The sequence below is a fragment of the Triturus cristatus genome, chromosome 1_1 (genome assembly GCF_964204655.1).
Source record: "Triturus cristatus chromosome 1_1, aTriCri1.1, whole genome shotgun sequence".
NCBI classification, from domain to species: domain Eukaryota; kingdom Metazoa; phylum Chordata; class Amphibia; order Caudata; family Salamandridae; genus Triturus; species Triturus cristatus.
In genome coordinates this window covers 1117223910-1117230507 of record NC_140579.1, presented here as the reverse complement: position 1 = coordinate 1117230507, position 6598 = coordinate 1117223910, and the positions used below count along the sequence as shown (strand labels likewise).

Sequence of the window (6598 nt, the reverse complement as noted above, 5' to 3'; positions counted from 1 at the left end):
CGAAAAATGATCCTTGACTCCACGGTGGTGTAGAAGCTGCCCATGTAAACCTTTGTTTTCGACAAGGTGGTGTCGAGGACAGTTCAGTGTATTTTTCTGCCGACATGATATTTATCGACACACCACTGTCTATAATAAATTTTGTAGGGCACCCTTTTACCTTGAACAGGATCTTAGGGCAATGTCCAGATGAACTTGGTTGCTTCACATGGAAATTCCTTTTTGGTCTGTGTTCTTTTTGGCAAGTGGCTAATCGTATATGTGGACGCTGCTCTGTGACTGACATCATCATCGCACATCCATCTTCATTGCTGTCACTCACTTATGACGTTGCGGAGACTTTGGACAAAGACTCTGACGACGATCTACTTTGTTTTATTTCCACTTGCCTTAGTTGATGTTGCGGTTTGGCCTTGTGGGAGGGGCTAGAATATTTCTGGAACTTTCTTGTGTCCGTTTTCTCATCTCATCGTGACACACTCAACTTCTCTTTTGCTTGGCAGATCATTATGAAATTGTTTTCTTTCCTGCAGTGTTTGCAATTCTGTTCAATGGTGGTACATTTACTTTCATGTGGGAAGGAGAATCCACAGTGGAAGCATAACTTCATCTTCTTCTGAGACATGACCTTATGGGCCTCTCCCTTTGGTTTCTACATACTTTTTAAGCTCAATGCTGTTTCACTCTGGGTCACTCCAGGCTTCATATCAACAGCTTGTCTATCTGCATGCCCCTCTGCTCTCGCAGCCATGAGCACTTCCTCCAAACTGAGTTTTTCCTGTAGCATGCGTCTTATGAGCAAATCGGACAGGCAGACATAAATGACTCTGAAATGCTAGGCTTCTTCGTCATTGAATTCACTAAACTTGCAATGTTTAATGAGTGTATCAAGTCTTTCTACAAACTCATCCATCATCTCACCAGATTGCTGCCTTGCTTGATTGAAAATGTGCCTTTCATAATCAACATTGGATTGAATTTGGCTTCTAACATCTTCTTGATGTGATGGTATGATACTTCACCAGCTTGTGATGATTTCTTTATCCCTTCTTTTACTCCATCACCTGCTAGGTTCTTTAAGTATTTGATGATCTTTTTGTCATCATCTCCTTCTAGTGCATCTACGAAGTAGTTGAACGTTTCAATCCAGGCAGTCCATCTGGCGCCAATATTCTGCTTTTTGGTGGTGTTGAATGGAGGTGGTAGTTTTATGAACCAGCTGCACCATATTTGGCACTCTCCACAGCCATCATTTGAACAACTTAAATTTCTTGAAGACCTTTTGAGTTGTACTGAGCACCACCAGTGGGCCTCTGTGGTCGTTTCTACAGGGATCCAATGCTTTGCGAGCACAACCCCTGTGTTGGAGCTCGATTTATTGAGGATGCCACTTGTTACTTTAAACAAGCCGGTCCCCGGTCAAGGCCCAATTCAGTCGGCACTTTCTTAGTTTGCTCTGGTACGTGCAGTTGTACTCTGTGTACCTGGTTGTCTTTGCCTTTAAGTCTTGTTCTTCATTTCAATGATGGCTCTGTTACTCTATGGTGCAGTATTAATTCTTTTGTGCCTTGCTATTGAGATTCTGGCGGGCCTTCAAATTGTGCTCCTTTGTATGGCCATCACCTTCTTCGAGGGCCTCATAAGAGCTGGAGTGGGGCTTTGACTCAACAGTCACCACCCTTTTGGTTGCTTCTTGGGGCGCACGTTGCACCCACGAGCAGTTTGCTGGACCACTGCAAACTTTCTGGGAGAGCAGTCTGGTATTTCCGGGCACGTATCCCCTATCTTGTCACCAGTTGTAGCATCCTCCCTAGGCCCGGAGCATGCAAGGACCATGCCACAAATGGAGCTCTGGTTTGCATGTCTGTATTCAACTGCATGCAGCTATTAACTGAATGTACTGCGTCATGAATTTTATTGACCGCACCCAGATACCTACCAATCAATTACGCAATGCTTGTAAGGAGTTCGCCGATGACCACTAGAGTCCTCGTGCACATCAGCACATGACACGACAAGGACCTTAGAGCTTTCTCCTCTTTTCTTGCTGCCATGCAATTTCCTTCTGTCCCAGGTGAAATATTAAACCCCATTGACTCACTGAAGATGCTACCTGCCACTGAAATACCCTGCATTCACCCTAAGGAAGAAAAGTAACTCTTGACCCAGGAACCTAGACAAAGACCTCATCTAGCCCTGCCCCCTCACCCACACTTCTAACATTACGAATCTCCCTGGCATCCACCATATGCCCGAAAACAAGTGGTGTAATGCAAAGTGATGACACTCCCCTGCAGAATATGAAGAGGGGCCCCTGAGTCTCCCATATCTCACAGATATTTGTTGATCTTGGCCTGAATGGAGCCCAGTGGCATCTGGCATCTGCTAGGGGGCGTGTCGCGCAAGTAAAATATTTTTTTTTAAAAAGGAAAAAAAACTTACCTGATACGATGTCCTAGCTCCAGACCTCTTCTTTACTGCTACCGGATGTTGGAATTCCCTTGCCCAATCCTGGTGCTGCTCACATGCATAATGTGAGCAACACCAAGATTGGTGGGAGCGGCCTCACTCAGCACTTCACAGCGTCCTGGGGCATGCACTGTCTCTCACCCCAGCTGTCTTAAGACAGCTGCGTTTAGAGGTTTAAAGTGCACATGTGTTGCTGGCCGTTGCAAGACGTCCGGACAAAAAACATGCACACTTTAAACAGTGCATTAGCCAGACCCCCTGGCTGCTGTCACTCAGCTGCGTCCCCACCCCCATCCTGACGCTCGGCTTGGGGCGAGGGATGAAAAATTAAATTGGAAATAAATTATCATTTTATTTTACATCTCTGGGGCTTTGGGGGAGAATTTTAAGTGGGGTGACGCTCCTCCGCTCCAACGGAGGAGCAGCCCCTACCCGGGTGACCCCTCAAGGGTAAGGGTGGCCCTGAACAGTTAATGCCCCGCAGGCCCCTGGGTAACGACCCTGCCGAAAAAACCCCAGGTGAAGACCTCTCCAAGTCATTTCCCACCGTACCCCCAACGGAATTATAAAACATTTAACGTATGCATAGCAGATTTGTTTCAAGGAGCCATCATAAATCACTCGAATGTATCCTGGCTAGGGAAGTTCTAAATCACGTGGGTGTAAAAATCAGGTCGTAGTCCGTAGCTTCACTGCATTTTCTGCGAATAAACCGATTCATACAAATACGATAATTATGTAATTTTTGATTCAGATGCTGGGAATATTGTAAGCTGCAGCATGGATGTCGGTCAGTTCATCAAAATGCTGTGGATAGGAAGCGACGTCACCAGGCACCCTGTTATCTTTTTTGACATCTAACGGAGAAGTGTGGCTCAATGGTTAGAGCGGCAGACCCTGATGCAGAGGTCTGGCCCGGACCAGGGTTCAATACCCGCCTCGGTGGGTCTTGGGCTCAATTTCCCTGGACCAGATCATTCTCGCCTCGGTGCCTATTCTAATCATGGGTCCCACTCTGCAACTCTGGGCAATAGCTTGCTTAATCTCCACAACGGCCCCAAAGTGCTAGGATGCCTGGCTTCACCTTGGGGGTGCCCAGGAGTGGGCACTTCACAGGGAAAGGCCAGGAAGGGTTCCACAGCGGTATGTGCACAGCACCTGAGAGACCCTTTCGGGGTGTGCAGAGCGCTATATAAATGCACTACATTTGCATCACTTATCCCACTCCTAGCGCCTCAACATCCTCTTGCTGATGTCGAGGAGCTGGAGCAAGGAATTGAAACTACAAAATGTAAACAGCGCCATGTTTTTCCTGTTCCTGCCGCAGCACTCGGGGTGCTCGTTTGCGAGGACACTGCGAGGGGGCTCTAAAGACCAGTCGCTGCTAGCCCTAAAGTGACGTAGCTGCTGTTGTACTCTGCTCTCTCCCCAAGCACTCTGCCTGTCACAGGCTTCTCTCTCGCGGTTCCCGCAGCGTCCAGCAGGTGGCGCATGGCCTCCCTGAAGCCCATTGTGTTGGTCCCCTCCCCCAGGCCTTTCTCTTAGCTCAGGGAGGCAGTGCAGTTTGACTGTACCGCTGGAGGTAGAGGACCCCTGCTTAGCTCCTTGGCAGCCTGGATGTTCTCCGGATCCCGGGCTCTCTCCCGTACCGCCCGTCTCCCTTCTAGGGCTCCCAGAGGCAGCTCAGCCTGCCCAGGGGGCGGGATTGCAATGCAGCAGCGCCGGTAAGAGGGCTTTACAAATGTGTATTTCTCATGTATTTGTGTAACGTCCTTTGTATAACGCTTCGAGTTGCCCAGGCGGTGTCGGGGCGCTAGGGTGCAAGGACTGAAGGTCAGCAGAGCATGATGGGCGGACCGTCAGACCGCGAGAGAGAGGGGTTCATAGGGAGATAGTTGAGCACTTGTTCTGGCGGAGAAGCAGCCTGCGCAGTGCGCTGTAACCTATAGCCCCCGCGCCTCCGATGCCCTCCCACATTTCACCGTGAGCCCAACCAAGCGTAACTGGAGCAGGGGGTGTGCTGGGGGGTGACGGAGAAGGAGAGAGTGTGGAGAGCAAGAAAGGGGGCGCTGGAGAACTGGGAGGAGGGTGCAAGTGGGAGAGAGAGGATGGGAAAGACAGCGAGCGTGAGGGGGAAGGATGCTGAGAGCAGACGGGACATCGAAGGGCCCAAGGATGGAACGATAGAGATGGTGAGAACACAGAGCGACCAACAGACACTGACTGACAGTCGCAGGCCAACTCTAACTCTGAGACCCAGAGCAGGAGTAACACTGTATGGACAGTGCAGGGGAACCCATTGTATGTACATGTCCTGAATCCACCTCTTGAAATTGTGTCATGTGTGACAGAACCCGTGCGCGGGTGCTTCCAGCAAAACAAACGAACTGACAAAGGAGCGAAGCACAGAGTGCGTGAGTTGATGCGGGGGAGGCATGTGCAGCCCTAAAAATGGATGCCATATTGAGAACTGGTGCAAGACTGAACGAGTGCAGCCCAAAGATCCTCTTACAGCACATAGACCGGCCACCGAAGAGACAGCGCGCGCAGGGCAGGCCCAACAACATTTACTAGATAGGAAAGAAATGCAGCCCCAAGACACGAATAGCAATTACAGCGCCAGAATCTAGTATAGATCTGATAACAACATGCCCAACTCCAGAACGACCTATTGTCGCGAGAGAGAACCAGTGCAGCTCTGAGAATAAGTGTAGTCGCAAGAACAAATGCTGTACTGAACACTCGCTGCTGCACAGATAACCAATACAGAACTAAGGACAAGCATAGCACTTGGAGGAATTATAGAGAACAAGTCTCACGCAAAAATGAGAGCAGGACCCAAAACAAGAGAGATGCTGATAATGCAGTCAGTACATAGAGTAATACAGTTTGAGTAACAAGTGTAGTGCAGAGAACCAGTACGGCACTGAGAAAACACCCAAAATTAAATAAGTACGAAGACAGTGCCAATAAGTACAGAATGACGAAAGGCGGATGTTATGGAGCCGGACCTCGAGGGCCCCCTTTGGGGGCGGCCAATGCGAAAATGTGAACACTCAAACACTGAGCACACAGAGCAACTGCAGCAGAGAGAGCCAGTAGAGCACTGCTAAAAGTGCATCTATGAGAGAAAGCCTGGTATATAGAACAAGTTTATCACCAATAACAATTAGAGGTCAGAGAATAAACAAAGTTTGGGAATCAAGAGAAGCAAAGAGATTAAGCAAGGAACGCGAAACAAGAAATATGATAGCACGGAGAACAAGTACATAATGGGAACAACTGTGTCACTCGATGTAGTTGCAGCACCCAGCATGTGTAGCACTCAGAGAAAAGGTGCGCCAAATAGAAGTAGATCACCTGAAGTAGTAGATGTAGCTCCAAGAACATGTGCAGCATGGGTAAAGCACAACAGCCCAAAAACAGGCTAGCTTCAAGAACAAGTGCAGCTGAGAAACCAGGCACAGCGTTTCAAGCAGATCTTTGAAACAGGCACACCACTGAGAAGAAGTGCAACAGTAAGAGCGCGTGCATACCCAAGCATAGGTGCAGCGCCCAGAACACGCATAATTAACTAGCTATGTACCAAGAACAAGCACAGCACAGTAACAAATGTACAGGTGCAGCACCACCAACAAGTAAATAACAAAGAAGCTCCTTGAAGATAAAATCAGCATGATGAGCAGGTACAGCCTAACAAAGATGTTGTCCGCAGAAAAGGGAACAAGTACATCTCCGAGAGCAGGGCACATGGTCTAGAATAAGAACAGCACTGACAACAAGACCGTTAGGAACACAAACCAACAGTAACAAGTACAGGGCCAAGAACAAGTGCTGTACTTGTACTCTGCGGTACACTTGTTCTCTATTGTACACTTATTTTAACTACTCGCCTTCTGATCACACAAGTACTCCAGTCCAGCATCTGGAACAAAATCAGCACTGAGAAAAAGAAAAGTGCCAAAACAAGCGCAGCACTGAATATAAATAAAGCACAGCAAATAAGAGCCTCACTGAGAACAAGCGCAACCCTGCAAGCAATACAATTCAAAGAATAGGCACAGTACTAATTAAAAGTAGTACATATTGCACAAACTGCAGGTGTAGGGTGACAGGCTTATTTGTTTCC

At 48.2% G+C, this 6598-nt stretch overlaps 1 long non-coding RNA gene across 1 annotated transcript in view; it reads left to right on the top strand.

Annotated features, from left to right (window-relative positions):
• The first annotated feature begins 4032 nt into the window (after positions 1 to 4032).
• Positions 4033 to 6598, top strand: part of LOC146871709 (uncharacterized) — a 296125-nt gene continuing 293559 nt past the window's right edge. Inside the window, exon 1 of the long non-coding RNA XR_014959593.1 lies at positions 4033 to 4193. This is a non-coding gene — a long non-coding RNA (uncharacterized LOC146871709). The remainder of the gene's footprint in view (positions 4194 to 6598) is intronic.